Source organism: Astatotilapia calliptera, chromosome 13, assembly GCF_900246225.1.
Source record: "Astatotilapia calliptera chromosome 13, fAstCal1.2, whole genome shotgun sequence".
NCBI lineage: Eukaryota > Metazoa > Chordata > Actinopteri > Cichliformes > Cichlidae > Astatotilapia > Astatotilapia calliptera.
In genome coordinates this window covers 4,935,544-4,952,872 of record NC_039314.1, presented here as the reverse complement: position 1 = coordinate 4,952,872, position 17,329 = coordinate 4,935,544, and positions in this window count along the sequence as shown.

The window sequence follows — 17,329 nt, the reverse complement described above, 5'->3', positions numbered from 1 at the left end:
GAGGGGGGGGAAAGAAGGCGCAGGCTGTGGTTCAAGACAATAGACGTCAACAAGTGAAAAGTCACGTTTCTAGAACTACACAATGGAGGCTGTTGAGATTACAGAAGAAGAAACAAAATAATCAGCTTATAATAAGGACTTCCTCCCACATGAGAAGATTTCGTCTTCAATGGAGAAGCATTGGGGACAGAAGGTCCCACGTTTATGCCCTGCAGGGTCAGAGCAGGTTTGGAAGCTGAACCTGAAAGCTGCTGGATTTGCCTGTGACGAATTATTTATTTATTGGTTGTCATTGCATATTGAAACATTTTTAATGGTCTCCACTGACCTGATCTTTAAATGTACATTTTTATAGAAAATATTACCCAGAACTACCGGTGGGTTGTATTCAGAGTAATGATTTCAGGATTTCTACAACACTGGCTCGCCTCTCATTTGACGTATGTGTAACATAGCGTGACAAAGACCAACGTCAGAGGAATGAGTCATGATAACAGCTTACACTTTAACTCCAAGTTCACAGTGAGATGAATTGTTCAAAATCATCATAGTTTTATATTCCTCACTCTGATTTGTTTCCTTTTGCTTAAACATCTGTTAGGTAGGCGAGCAGTACGCGACGCATAGATGACCTATGACAGCGTCAATATCATTTCTGCACTTTCAGCATCAGCTAATTTTCCACTCCGGACCTTTTAGAGATCAAATAGACATGATCCTCCCTGCGTGTGCATGTGCGTGATCTGAGTAGGTGAGAAAATTAAAAAAGAAAAAAAAAGATTTTGGTGGCTTCTTTTGATGATGCTCATCCTGGGACCTTTCTTCATATTCCAGTCTGCCAAATGGCATTACGTGTCTGTCTCCCAGTTTATTTGCCCGCTCCCTTATCTGTCACATGAAAGGCCCAGACAACCCCCCATCAGGAGTCGAATGATAATTGTCAGCGCTTTTCGAGAAAGACTCGGGTAAGGTAAATGGACTGGCATTTATACCCATTAGTTTACTGGCTGAGCAGGAAAAGATCACAACCTCAGCAATTTCTTTCATGCATAAGAAATAAAAAGCTGTGAGAGTTAAAAACAAAAAGATTTCCCTCATTTCACATCGATTTTACTCATTTAACTATTGAAATTCAATGTTGACCAAAAAAAGTTATTTAGTCTGTAGGGGAAGGGATATAATGGAAGAGTAGGACTTAACTGAACATTGTCTGTAAGCCAAATATGTCGGTGGTAATCAGACCTCAGCCTTTACCCCACATGTAGTTATCTTAATAATGTCCGTATGCCACACTTGGAACCTATATAAATGCTAATTGCTCTTTTGTAATTGTACACAATGCTGAATGATCACTGCATATGCTCACAATGTGCAGGACTCTCATGAAGCTGCAGCAACCTTTGCGATCCCACAGATAATGGCTTTGGTGTTGAACAGTTCATTTGTTGTAACCTTTTAGCACCATGTTGTATCAGAAAGCACAGCATTATGCTGTTCATTTGGTGTAATGTGACACTCACATGAACGGGCCTCAACTGGTTGGCCTGACCTTTCCAAACTACTCTCCAGGGGCAAGTTCTTAAATGTCGGATCAGTTCCTATTATGAGGAAAAAGCTATTCATGTCTTCCTTCTGGTTAGGCTCCTTTGGTATTGAGCAGGTATATGCTACATGCTAATCTACAGCAGAACTGTTATTATGACATTGAATCCACATTTTTGCAGAGATTTGGCCTTTCAAAGGCATGTGGTCCTAAACGTTTGATCAGCTGTAAAACAGCCTGTTTCAGTTTAAGTGTTGTTTTCAATAAATTGCATGCTCAAAAAATGTTTTGTCTCACTCCCATTTCTTCTTGTTGCATGTTGAAGCTCTTCTTGGAGTCCAAACAGAACCTCATAGATTTGAAAGAGAAATTCAGAAAACCCCTCCATAAATTGTGACATACTTGGAAGACAGTGATTCAACTCTAAGACGACATGGTTGCTCAGTAACCTTGCTTTTATATATGAATATAACCAGAATACAACCAGTTGGCAATCAGTTGCGTTAAGTCCCTTCCAGCAAAGAGTTACGTTGCACCTGAGTTGAGCTCCTTGGCACAGATGGACTCAGATTGATTGCGACCTGTTGGAAATCTCTTTGCATTTATAAAATAAAACTTACTGAAATTATCACTTACTTGCAAACCTTCGCCAGTCTGTGTAACGGTGATTGCATGCAGTCCACATCAGACCGCAACTATTTGGAGATAGGCTGCCTAAAACCAGGCAATCACCTTACAATGGAAAGTGGCCAAGCTACTATTGGACCACTTTTCAAGCGCTTCTTTGAAAAGATGCTCTTTGTAGGTCTTTGCTTTTTTAAAGTGAAGGACTTTCTCTGACAGATTTAACAGTGATAGCATTTAGCATACAGATATGGATGTCATCATTTTACTAAACATTCATCATTTCATTAATACTAAATCATTTACATTAAAAACAAAAACTGAAAGGCTTTTTTTTCTTTTTAACCATCTGACTGTGGTCCAGCCTGAGCCGGACAGGAAAGGTGAAAACACTGATTTGATGAATGTAAGCTCTGCATGTAGCTGTGTGGAGCGTTTCAGTGTTGCTAAATGAGCGTGGCCCGAGGTGAAGAGTGTGATGGAGCAGCTGGCTGTCTGATGGGACCTTCAGCGCCGCTGGAAATCCAGACTGGATGCCTCTGATGCATGTCTCAGACTGCAGACACTTCCAGGAAAGCTGACCACCACATAACCCTCCCCACCTCCCTGCCCTGCCAAATGAAAGAACATGAATGTCTGCTTCATAAACAGGCATATGGTGATCTTAATGCCAAATGTGATAACTCTTCTTTCTAAAGCTGACTGAAATGGTCTGAAAAACGTACCGAAATCTGACAGGGAAACTAAAAAGATTGCTTACTTTGGTCACATTTCCTGGTTCCATTCACAAATTTGGTCATTGTTACACATTTGCAGTGGAACAGGACAACGTTAAAGCTAATGGCAGGTTAACTGAATAGCATTGAGTTATAATACAATATTCTTCTGGTAAATGCTTCCCAATGTTCCTGATAAGTGTTTGTGTTGATATCTGGCACACACACACAAATTTGGGTTTAATGTAACGGGATAGATTTTTCTTTTTTTTTGTTCATTATTTCAACACATTTTTGATTGCAAACTACTTTAAAGTCCCCACTAAAGAGAAACAGTGGCAGAAACATCACAAGAACATTGATGCTAAGACACAGCCTCCACTGAAACCTCCCAGATTAATAGAAATTCTTTAAGGGCTAATATCCCGCTAACGCTACACCAAAATGCACCTGGAGCATTGTTATTCCAAGGTTACAAATTTTAGTTTTCCCCTAATGAGCCGTGTTGTGAATTTTACATCTAATGCAAATCATGTCAGTGAGGAAGGGGCGAAGACAGAATCCCTGATAGGAAGCCAGTCTCAGCTGTTCGCCTAGAGACTCATGAGGGCCAAGGAGATGTTGATCTGTCTGTGCTGAGAAAAACCATGTGTCACCTCGAAAAAACACCGCCCTCCCCCCTTCATCGCTCTGCAGCCACATGGGGACCAGATAGACGTGATGTTCTTCACTTCCTTCATCAGTATTACACAACCCACTTTGTTAAGGTTGTTCAAATAACACAAGGTCAGTTCTGCAACAAAATATGTGCTGGGCGTTCAGCTTCTTCGTGTTGCATGTAGAATGGGCAGAATTGGAATTGGCTCCTGCAAAGGCGAGCTAACAATGTGCTGTTTTTCACACCAGAAATGTGTGTTTGAGGGTTTTTTCCATAATCTATCCTAAAAAAGAAAATTTAAAATTTAAAATTTTTTTTAAAAAGACACATTAATTTTGAATTTTTGTTGCAGGCAACACTGTTTGAAAGCTTTTGATAGCAGCAAGCCTGCAGCCCATTATTTCAAAGTTATGTTTTAAAATGAACTGTTAATGATTAGGTGAATATGTGTGTAAAATTCATGCTGGTTTCACCACCTTATTAAATAATACAATATGTTACAAAGTTTACAAATGTAAGAAATAGCACTAATATATACAAATCGCTCAATTATAAATATCAAGAGTATTACAGAGGTGAAGTATATATGACTGACATTTAACTCCAACCTGTGAACTATGTCATTTGTTATTTTACTGTCGAGCGTGTGCAAAACAGTGTTTACAGTGTATTAGATGGAGGAGTTGTACAGGGAGATGGCCACGGGCAGGAATGATTTCCTGTGTCATTCAGTGATGCTTTTTGGTAATCTCAGTCTCTCACTGAACGTGCTCCTGTGGCGAGCCAGCAGGTCATGGACAACATCCGCCTCTCAACTTGTCACCATATAAGACAAAAAAGACAAAAAAGTTTTCCTGGCATGACTTTAAAGTTTAAAATAAGTCCTTTTGGTGCTTCTGAATCTGAATCAAACAGGGAGCGAATCTAACATGTATACTTCATAAGGGACACTTGTACAGTGGCCCTGAGAGGCCAAACTGCAACTTAAGAAAACACCAGCAAAAGGAAAAATGCTGCAAAAGCACACAAAACACAAGGGAAATAGGAAAAACGAAAACAGAAATAGGAAAAAACAGATTTCCAAAAGCACAAGGGAAGTCTTTCTGGGGAGACAATAACCCAACGGACCAGTTGCGGGAACCAAAATATGCTAAGAATTGCGCTGGGAGACACTTAAAAGAAGTGGAAGATCTATCGGTTTTGTGAGGAAAGAAAAGATGAAAAATTCGTCATCACTATTATATGAATCATGAGATTAAAATACACTTACCTAGCATGTTTTGGTACCTGCGACTGGTCCATCAGGTTATTGTCCCCCCAGAAACACTTCCCTTGTGCTTTTGGAAATCTGTTTTTTCTTATTTCAGTTTTTGTTTTTTTCTATTTCTGTTTTTGTTTTTCCTATTTCCGTTGTGTTGTGTGTGCTTTTGCAGCGTTTTTCTTATTGCTGGTGTTTTCTTAAATTGCAGTCCGTTTGGCCTCTCAGGGCCACTGTACACCTGCCAATAACATGGCAGCAACTCAGTGTATTTAGGCACGTAGACTTAGTCAAGATGACCTGCAATAGTTCAAACCGAGCAACACGATGCAGAAGAAAGGGGATTTTAGTGCTTTTGAACATGATCTGAGGCTTCAGGTGCTGCTGATCTACTGTCATTTTCCACCACAACTAACCCTAGGGGTTTATAAAGAATGGTCTGAGAAAGAGAAAAATCTACTGTTGATGATGGAGGTCAAAGCAGAATGGCCACACTGCTTCAAACTAATAGGAAGTCAACAGTCAACACTCAAATAACTACTCGTTATAGCCAAGATATGTAGAACGCAGAAGAACGCAGAACACATCAAACCTTGAAGCTACAGCGGCAGTGTCAGCTAAGAATAAGAAATGGAGACTATAGGGCTCACCAAAAGTGTAAATGTGTAATAGAGGATTAGAAAGACTTGTCTTTTTAAGATTGTCTTTTTCCAACCGTTTTGGGGCAACATCCAGATGGCCGGGTGAGAATTTAGCATAAGCAATATGAAAGCATGAAATCCTTCCTACCTGCATAATCAATGCAGACTAGTAGTGGCGACGTAACCAGTGTGGTGGAATTTATCTTGGAACACTTTTTGGCCCCTTTAGTACCAGCTGAGCATCATTTAAACACCACAGTCTACCAGAGATTGGTCCTGTTTTCATTACTTTATGTCCACAGTGTACACATCTTCTACCACCAGAATTAAGTGATAATTCTGGTGGTCGCTCAAATAATCTCAAACTGGTTTCTTGAACAAGACAATGAGATTACTGTACTCAGATGTCTTCTGCAGTCACCAGGTCTCAATCTTTGAGATGTGGTGGAACAGGAGAGTCGCATCGTGGATGCAGGCGAATGTTTGCAGCAAAATGGACCTGAGAAATTTTTCCAGCACTTTGCTGGATCTTTCCTAGAGAAGTAAGTCAATTTTGAAGACAAAATGAGGTCCTAGTAAGGTGTAGGTGAGTGTAGAGGATTACGTGTCATGATGGTGAAGAAGGACGCAAATCCAGGACACAGAGGCAAGGTAAATAACAAATGAGTCTTTATTGGAAAAAATCCAATAATGTGAAAAAATTCACATTATTGGACACACACACACACAAACACTAAAAAACACTATGGAACTTAAACAGAACAGGAATCTAAATAATACAATTATTCATTATACAATGAACCAGAGGTGAAGTCTCCCAGACACAGGGGAACACAATGATGGTGGGGAATAGCGCACTGTACAGATACAAAGAGGGAAAGCCAGGCGGGAGAAGATATGACAAAGCTGGAAATGATCAGGGACTCAATGGGGGGGGGGAATAAAAGCACAGGAGGCAGACAAAGGAAAGTGTTAAGCAAAAGAAACCAGGAAGGTGCAACCACAGACAAAGCATGAACCTGGTATCAGAATAAAGTTTTCTTTTATCGTCAGCCATGCTATAAAGTTTGCATATAGTAAAAAGAGGGATGGTTTAAAAAATCAGTCTTCTGTAAAACCACTGTAGGATAGCACAGATACATCAGCAGTCCTGTAGATGGGCGAGTATCCAAGTTTGGAGCTAAAGTGAACAGCTTGAAGACTAATGAGCCAGTCAAGTGGATATCCTCTAGAAAAATATGTCAGGGGCTGCTCTCATCTCAGCCATGTGCGTAACTCAACTATGGCTTAATTCCTCTTTAGACACACACGCGCTTCTTGGAATTTTCAGACTAATGAAGCAGAATAAACCTATTAACCTGTTGGACAACATATGAAAAATACAGCACTACCGTCAGAATCTAAATCCTTATAAAAAGACAGAAACAGCAATAAGTTGTGCAATGTTTATGAACACATATATAAACACATAGTGTTGATCCATGCCTTAAAACTGACCCCTTTTGGTCTGTTTACATGTTACAGTTGGAAAACAGAGCCCCAGTGGCCCTTTGAATTATATAAATTACCCACAGTTCTTTGTGCCTGAAAGTGTACTGAAGGTTACAGCATTGTCTGGAGAAGACAACAGGAAGTCTACCAATTTAACTGGCTGGCAGGTTTTGATATACCCAAAGGCAGAAATGCAGTGCTGAGTACATGAACATGCATGCACACCTACAGACCTGTAACATGAATATTTTGATATTGATATATATATATATATATATATATATATATATATATAACTTTCATTCAAACTGTTTTTTCTGGATTTGCTCCAAAGGTATGGAGGGGTCATCCAGAAGATATGTGCCATTTGTGGTGCAGCATTTGTTATTGTTAGCCACTTGTATGTGCGTGTATTTATTTATTTATTTATTCTCAGGATGAGCTATTGGTTTTGGCAGCCAAACCACCTTTAACACCTTGCCGATGGATTAACTAGCTCAGATGAGTTCATCTCTCAGCCATATGCTCTTCTCTGTGTGGATCAGTAGCACTCTGTCAGAGCAATCAAAGCAAGCCGTGCTTGTCTAGTGACAAGCTCAGTCACTAGACAAGCAAGTCATAAAGCTTCTGGCCTGTTTGTATCCATTGTTAAAATTACTGCCATCTTGTGGCCACAGTTGGTTATTTTCTCTGGAGGCAGGTTTAACTCTGCACGCCTTCAAATCCCTTGGAATCTGCAGTACATCTCAATTTCATGGGTCTGTCTGTGTACTACTAACAGCAGCTGGAGCATTTCAAGTTGAAAGGCAGACAGCTTTTCTGGTTGTTTGCACATGTGTATTGTGATAAACATCTGGTTTTTAATGGGAGACTGATAGGACAAGCTCCAGCTGGCTCTGCTTTCACTGCTCTGAGATGAGTTTATATCTCAACTGTGTAAAAGCTTTGTGAGAGTTAGTATTAGCAAGAACTATCTAATTTCTAATCATAACAAATGAGTTTCATCTTATTAACCACCTTGGCTAAGAGTGTAATGTGAAGGAGTTTTTAATAACTACTTTACCACGTTAGCAGGGAAAGCCTTGATGATCCAGCACTTTCATGATCGCATCTCTGTGAAATAACATATTTCGCCTAAATTAACATTACATTTGGTAATTACCAAAATCTTTTTTTCTCTGTAATGTTTAATCCACCAGTATGTGGAAGCTCTTTAATCAAGATAATATTTGTTAAGCTAAACCATAATTATTGTTGTTATCCATGAATTTTAGAAAATAGTGATGCACATTTTTTTCATTAAGATGAAAAATTACAGTTACAGGGAGAATCATCACCTCTGCTTGCCTTTATGTAGAAGTCACCACACACAACTGGTATGAACTAATACTGAACCAATATAAAGCTGCCTAATAAACATTTAAAATTTAAAAGTTCATTTGTCTTTGAACTTCCACATTATGGATTTTGAAATCGTCTGTTAATGATCAACTATGTTTTGAATTTCATATTTCGTGATGAAAAGCATTTACTGACATGTTTATTGTCAGTGTGTCAAAGATTTCCAATTCTCTGCTGAGTCTGTGAGATTTGAAGTTGGAGCTCTGTGGAAACACTCCCTAAAAGTCAGTGTTTCTTAAGCAGAGGCAGGCACAGCAGCCTCATGTGAATTCATGAGCTCAGAGGAGTAGAAGTGACTCTCTCCTCTCATGGTGACAGCTCTCCTGGAGTGAATCAGTAAATGGGCCATGAGCAGCAGCCCCAGAGGAGCAACTGAAACATGTCCAAGGCTCCCAACAACGGGGCACTCGGATAGGAAATTCAATATAAATCCCAAATCTGTACGATATTAAAGCAGGGCTAACAGGCGGTATGATTCTGCATCTCAGTATCAACCCAGCTGCTTGTTAAGACAGACCTGACAGGTGTCATAGGAGAGACAAAATGACAGGAGTTAACAGGAGTTTCATTGTGACTGGTTGTAACAGGCTCTCAGAATTAACATCCAGTGAAAAAGGGAAAAACAGAGGGGCAGCTTGGTGACTTTCCTCATGTGTTGGTTTGTCTTCTGCAGCAGGAAGACAGTGTTAACAATGTTGCTCAGGGAGGAGTATTCCCCACCGACAGTTCCCCTCAGCTGCATGATGGTGCAGCACTGCTGAGTGTTTACCCAATGCAAAACAGATTTTTAATATCCTCATTTCTGTCACTTTCAAAGGGTTATAGTTGATATTACCATAATACAGGTATGGCAGGGGGACTTTTAAACCATAAGCTTATTCTTAGGCAAAATTACAGAATGTTTAACATCTTAGGTTAATGTTGTTTTTGTGCTGCAGTGATCATCTCAATGAATTAACACGACTACCAAGTGTCAACAGTTTCTTCTAGAAGCACTTTCACAAAAGAAACCTGCAACACATGTTGTACTCTGGTAAAAAGTCCCGAAAGCTGATGTGACTCCTTGTAATCTATTACTACTGTACTTTCATATTGCTTTACCTTAATGTTTGTGATGCCTGATGCACTAATCTTATTATGAATCCCAGCCTACTGCTTAATATCTGCCTAGTGTAATAGAATTGTAGTTATTCAACGTCCTTTTCGAGGTTCTGCAAAAAGTTGCTTTCTGCAACTTTCTCTCAAATCCACTCTTATGCGAATGCTTCTAGCATGAAAAAAAAACAACAAAACTAAACTAATTTGAACAGAATTGTCCACCTGAAGCTCTGTGGAGGTCAGAAATTTAGAACACCACCTGGTGTTTGGCACTCATGAAACCGTCCAACACATCAATTTGTGACATCCTGGCAAAGGCAAAGAAAGAAGTTTTAATGAGCTTATTGGCTTTCAATAGGCCGACTCCACTACTATGCACTCATATGCACTTTCTTTTCTTCTTCCTCACGAACCGTCACAGCTCTTTGTTTTAGCCACGTTAACCCTTCTGAAATGTATCCCTCTGCAGCTGGGAGGCAAGCATGGGCTTCCCAGGGGAGTTATTGGCCCATTGCGCTCAGTGCTTTTCAGGGAGTTGCCATCAGAAGTTAAGTCACAAGTGAGCAAATATGCGTAATCTGACAACTAACACAAATACATGCAAAAAGTAATTACTGCCGTGTGGCTATATTGTTTCTTTACATCCATCTTGGATTACATCTGCTCCACATCTGGAGTAAAGACTTCGCCAATTCAGTCATCAATATGAAAAGTTATGGTGTTATTTCTTAAGTCGTTTTAAGAGATCCACCTTTCACCACCAAATTCACCTCACAGTACGTGCTTGCATGGGTTTCCTCTTGGTACTGTGGATCCCTCCCATAGTCCAGAGGCATGCATGTTGTGGTTAGTTAACGACCAAACTGTTGTTTGGATGAGTGAAACAGACAAATGGAAAGACTGGATGGACTGATGGGCAACCTGTCGCTGGCACAGAGGCATACAAATATCAAAGAAACAGTGAAAGTAAAAACACAATCTCAGTACAAAATCAACGAGCAAAAAACTTGACATGCATGAAAATTATCCCAGAACAAACACAGAGACATTCAGCTCTATGATATCAACTATTGTATGTGACACTACAGCTACAAACACAGTCGAGTTTAACTTCTCAGCTGCTAAGACCGTTACATCAGGCATGTACCTAAATAATAATGTGACGTACAGACAGTGTTTATACAGTGGGGGCTTCAGCACTTCCCAGTCTGTGGTACATTATCAGTGCCAAAAAGCTGGATTTTGTGACTCTTGTTACCATCGCACTGCCTTAGTCACAGAGCCTCTGCTTATTGCTGTGGTTTCCAACGCTTACACTGCAGATTACCAAAGATACTGTCATAATAGTGAGTCACGTTATTCTCTGTGTGCCTCACTGTATGTAATTGTCCTGCCCTGGCATAGGTTTACTCAGGCTTGGAGTAAATTCCACTTTATGAGAGAGATAATCTGAATCAAAATGAACTCACTGATGTGTTTCTGCACTACCCCCACTCCAGGATTCTCAGCCCTGTGTTGGTCTTGGGTTTAAAAGGGCATACTGTGAATGTGATAAAAGCAAACTTAAAGCGAGGGTAAGAAACATGTTTTAGAGCATCACTGGAAAATGCTGAAAAACATGGGGGGGGGGAAATCTATAAGAAACTTCCAGCTGCTTTGGGGCCTGTACTAGAAAATGAGTTCAACATACCCAGGATACCTTTCTGTTAGCTGGCTTCACTTACCCTAACATCAGCAATCAGGATAAGCAGACACACAAAGCTGGTTATCAGCTCAATAAGTTAACCCAGGCTTAACTCAATCTAGCTATGAGCATGTTCCCATGAAAGCGGTGGCATCGCCTGACCAGTTGCAAACATGGATAAGAGTGGTGGCATCAGAGTGACTGATTTTTGCAAAGAAAACAGAAAAAGCACTGCACAGTCACTTAGTATTAAAAGTGTAGCATAAACATCTGCTTGCTCTTAACATTTTGCTCAGTAAGTGGGGAAAAGAGCTACTACATTAGTGAAGTTTAGCCTCTTTGATGGCAGGAAGAAAAGCTGGCAAACATGCCAGCTGTGTAAACAGACTATTAGAGCTCAATCATTAAGATTACAATTAAGTGTTTAATTCAATTATTGTTTAAATGTGCATAAATCAGTTTTAGGCTTTCTCCTTTCAGCTGGTGGTGTAGTTGGTGTAGTTTAACAGTCTGAGAGAAATTCACATATAGCTTTACGTATGGTAACTTGATCGTGGTAGGACTTGACTTAAGTGGTCAAAGAAGTGCAGGAGACTGATGCGGTCCAGTGTATCAAGTGATTTATTCACCATTTTGTGACCCAAACAATATTTACAAATATCAACTCCAAATTAACTCAGTTCAAATAAACATAACTGAACTTAAATCAACAGAAATTAAGGTCAAACTGCTCACAGCTACACTGACCTGAACCTCTCTCCACCTGAGTTCTTCTGCGTAAATAGTCCACTTAACCAAACGATTTCTCCTCTGGACTATTCCATTCATTAGGTAAGATGAACATGATTATATTCAAACCTCTACTGCTACTCTTTACTGGCAACATAAACTCTGTGGTGTAATCAATACATATTACAACAATAAATCTATTTCTTCATAAACCCTCTAAAATCAACTTTATTAAATTACAAGAGTTCTTCCTCTCCCGCACTTGGTCTCTGATACAAAGTCGTGTATTAATGCTCACAGGACAAAACTCTTAAAAATCTTTAGGCCATTACTGATGGAAACCAATTTTGCAGGTTTCTCTGAGCATTACAGATCCGGCCTTGCGGTGAATTTGCTGGGATGTACACTCCTGGGAAGATTATGTCACTGTGTTAACACACACCTAAATGCCTCAGACCAGCAAACTGCTAAAACTTCTGCTTTTATAGAGGTGCTCCTAATGATAGGACCTACTGGAAACACCTGACCCATCCTAATGAGCTGCCTGAACCGCCTCAACTGGATCCTTTCAGTGTGGAGGAGAAGCGGCTCTACTCTGAGCCCCTCCACAATGACCAAACCTCTCTCTGAGGCAAAAGCCAGGCACCCTTTGGAGAAAGCTCATTTTGACTAGTTGTATTCACGACCTCATTTTTTTAACACACTACACAGAGCTCAGGACTGTAGTTTCGGGTAGGAACCAGGTTCACTTTCGATGTTTCACTTTGACTGCATGGAAAGTGGCAGCGGTGCAGCAGGTGTGGACGTACCCAAGGCTCACGGGCAGCTTAGCAGGTGGTCAGCTGGTAGGACCAAATGGCGCACTGACCCCTGATGGCACAACAACCTCCAAATCACAGAGCAGGTCCCTCCTGTGTGCTAACCTCCATCTCAAGATGATCGGGTCCCTCGGGTTCCCTCACTCCCCGATTTAGTTGAGGGACACTGGTGGGGCCAGCGGTGGTATCTGCCAGGAATCAACCCGAGCTGCCAGACTCACTAACAGCTGCGTCCGGTGCAGTTGTTGCAAAACACAGCCACCAGCTTCTTCCGCGTAGCCACAAGCTTGGCCACCATTCGGGTTGGTGCCCAGTCATGGTTATACCATGCCACGATCCTGTGTTTTGGCACCACTGTGGCACACGAATGACAGATGGACCCGACCACATAGCTGGCTCTTTCAACACATTGTATTCGGTTATCTGGTTCTTAGGACACTTGGTTGCAGCTTTCCAGCTACAAACCATACACGACAACAACCATATACAGGGGAGGCGTGATGACCTGATTGAGCTCCGGTGTGTCAGCCTCCCATGCAGCCACGCCACAAAGCACGCACCACCACAAGCTTCTTAAAGATAAAAAACTCTGACAACTAATTAACGCTAAAAACCAACCCACCTGAAGAAGTCTTGGTCTGAATGCATCAAAGACAAACAACAATTCAATAGAAGCGGTTACACAGAAATGCGTTTATCGTGGATTTTCACTTTGTCTGCATTCTGGTTGAATTTACACGAATGGCAAAAACTAGGAGGTGAATCTGCTTTTGAGGTTTTGAACAAGAAACAGTGAAAAATCTAAATTTTGAAAGAACGCAGCATGCTCTGTATCTGTGATCGATAATTTGCTGACAGCTTCTTTTTTAAATGATTTTTGTTATTGCGTTAGCTTCTGTGTATTCTCTATGCATGCTCTGAGCTGCACCTCCATTGGTAACATCAGACTCCTATTAAATATTGAAGTGAAGGGATTATTTTAGTTGAGTGTACTTTTTTTTTTTTCCCCTCAGATCTGAATGGCTTACTGACAGCTCACAGCTGAACTCACTGAAAAATAATTCACTGCCATACAAGAGGCTGAAAGGAAGCCGGGTCACTGTGTGGTTGCCATCTAATCCCAATTTAGTTCTCAGATCAATTCTGCAAGTAAGAGCTGAGGCCAGTAATTGGTCTGAATGGTTGTAGGCGAACAATACCTTCATTTGTTACCCCCTCTGTGGTTGCGGATGCTTACATGACCGACACGGTCGTGGTCTAATTACAGTCCCCGTTTTCTACACAATCCAGCCCATCTCCTGTTCGTCCTTCTGTTCGTTTAAAGTCAGAGCCTACAATGAGATATCCGCCTGAGCTAAATGGTGATGACAGCATGGAGAAAGAGCCTCCCAGTGACAGGTTGCCATTACACATTGACCATTATTGCAGATTTCGCAGCACCATTTTGGGGCTTCTTCCATTATCAACCTACTGCATTAGAGTGTGAAAGCTCACTGCATTAACAAGTCCAACAATTAGCACAAATGCTGCTCGCATTGGTTTTATGTATTGTTGACGACGCTCGTTTGCAGAGCACAGCAACCTTTAACCACACAGATATCCACAGAGTTGAAAGAGAGACATCCTGACAGCTAATGTGTCTTCATTTGAAGGCCGACATGAAAACTGCTTCCCAAGCAGCAGTTTTCTACAGTACTGTACAGTGCTGTGACATGTTGTGATGGCTCTAATTAATGACGGTGGCGGTGATAGGCAACCTGCAGCCGCGTCCCTCTTCTTTGCTCAGCACTCCTACCTGGAGCAAGTGGCGTCTCCCTCTCCCTCTGACTGTCCCCACCAGTTCATCTCTATTAAGGACCAAATGAGCTGTCGAGCTGCCTGCAGAGATGTTCTAACAAAACGAACTCCCAAGGGGCTGCCGTCACCCCAGCATGGCTGCTGCCTTGCTTCCTTCCTACAGATCGATCAAAAGCAAAGACACTAATGCTTCTTTAACAGAAGAATAGAGCCTTTACGAGCTACTTAAAATCACTGATTAAAATTTAACTCCAACAACTCGCTCATTAGGGGTCAGTTCTCTAAGCAGCGGGCATTGCTCGTAAAATATCCCTGCTGTCTAGGTAATTGTAAATCCTGAGCCAGAAACAAAAGCTTGGGCAATGCTGCCAGGCCCCGGCCACTCATTTTTCTTAATCCGGTTAAACTCCTTATCCTTCATATGCCTTTAATTCTCTCGCTTCTTATTTTCTCTGTCATCAGTACAGCAGCCAAAGCACAATGGCCTCCTGCCAAGGAGAGCAGACATCGACACTCCCTGACAAATGTCCTCAAGAGCCAAGAAACAAAAATGCTAAACACTTTTGAGAATGTAGAGAAAATCAAAACAGCAGTGGCCACTGAGACCTTCAGGCTGCGTCAGAGGCTGAAGAACCCTAGCAGCGCTGACCTTTGGGTGTCGGTGCGATCAATCAGCATGACCCTGCAGGCGCTCCGGCTCTGCTAAGCAGCCCAGCCTGTGCCCTTGATATTTGCCTAACAAGAGGCATTACATTAATCAGACTGTTGACACTGGTTATTATGAGAGCACAACACACTGCACGGTATATTCTGGGTGTGTCGCCTTCACCTTCGGGCTTCATAACTTGAATCATACCTGTTTTTTCAAATACATATGGAGAAATAACTACACAATGATTGTTTTATTTTATGAAATGACTTTATTTGGCCAAGTTCACATGTGACACCACACTGGAGCATGCACACATGGAGAGTGTCGTACCTGCTGGTTGTGTGATGTGGTGGGGCTGGTTCAGGTGCCTCATGAAGATCCTAACTGCACTAGGAACGGGGAAATATGGATCACTTCACCTGCCAGTTGTTTTATACCAGTCAGCCTCATATTACAAACCCTGCTTACTGTCCGAGTGCTCCATCCTTCCATCCACCCATGCATGCCACTTGCCCATGTCAAGAGCACAACACTTTAAGCAGAGATGCCCAGACCTCCCGCTCCCCAGCCCTCTCCTCTAGCTCTTCCAGACCTAGGCATTCACAATCCAGCTGATACATGTAGTCTCTCCAGAATGTCCTGGATCTCCATCAGGGTCTTGTCCTGGGGGGGACACGCCCAAAACACCAGATAACCTCAACTAGCTCCTTTCAAAGTACGGAAGTAGCAGCTCTTTCTTGAGCTCTATTCTGAGCCCTACCCAAATTACCTCTAAAGGAGAGCCTCCACCATTTGGAGGAAGATCATTTTCACTGCTGGTATCCAGAAACTTGTTTTTTCGATCACTGCGCAGAGCTGGTGGCAAATCGACAGATTTGCTTTCATGCTCTCCTCCCTCTTTACCACAACGGTCTGGTCTGAATCACTGCCGGTCCTGCACCAATCCATCTATCAATCTCGTGCTCTACTTTCCCTTCACTCATGATGATGAGTGATCATCGTGTTATCAAGTGATGTCATATCTGCTGGTGCAAGCTGCGCTTTCGTGTCATGCGGGCGGTTGTGCACCTCTCAGTTTTTATGACGTGTCGCCATCATCGTGTAGACACACGTGTCTCAGTTTTCACTGCCAGCTTAATGTTTTATCAGTGCAACAGCTCAGCACGTCACAGATTATACAGAAGAAGAAGAAAAATGTGTTTGAAAAGAAATTCTGTCATTTCTTCGCTTCCAGTTTTGACTTCTTCTTCTCCCTCCTCATTCGCTTATATCAGTGCTGATGGCAGTTTGTCTGAGTGGTGGTAGCTATCATTCAGGAAAATGGGGACCTAATGGCCAGTAACAATGAGTCAGGGACCCCATACTCCTGAAGCACCCGCCAGAGGATGCCTTGAGGGATGCGGTCAAATGCCTTCTCCTGTTCAAGTGCACCCATGTTAGAAGCAATTGTCTGGTGAGTGGGTATCACATGTTCTGCCTCTTGCATGCTCTCCTTGCATAGCACCATCACCTAAATCATTTCGTCACACTATTTACAGTCTGTGAGAATGATCTGCATTTCCCAACACTGTCTGCAGTTAATGTTTAAGAAAAAACACCAACTTCATATTTTCTTGTGCAACATAATAAAAATTATGTTATTATCAAGTACACAAATATGGAAAAAAATTGCAAGGAAGCCCAACTTCATGACTGAATCATAGTCTCATACATACAGTTCAAAACCCCAACAGTCACACAACCTACTATGAACATGTATTTGGCGACAGCGGGAATGAAAAAAAAATTTTATCAGAAAGAAACCTCCAGCAGAACCAGGCTCAGGGAGGTGCAGCCATCTGCTGTAACGTGTTCGAGGTGAGGGGAGGAAAACAGGGCAAAGTCACACTGTGGAGATTAACAATGACTACACATGCAGAGAGGTGTATAAACACATAACTGGTGAGAAGAGGTGAGTGAAAGAGAAACAGTGCATCATAGGAAGCCCCCAGCAGCTTTTGCCTATTCCAGCTTAACTACAGGAGGTTTCAGGGTCACCTGATCCAGCCCTAACTATAAGCTCATCAAAAAAGACCATTTTAAGCCTAATCTTAAAAGTAGAGAGAGTGTTTGTCTCCTGAATCCAAACTGGAAGCTGATTCCACAGAAGTTGGGCCTAAAAGAAGAAGGCCTCCCATTATACTTTTAAACATCATAGGACAAACTAAAACAACTACAAC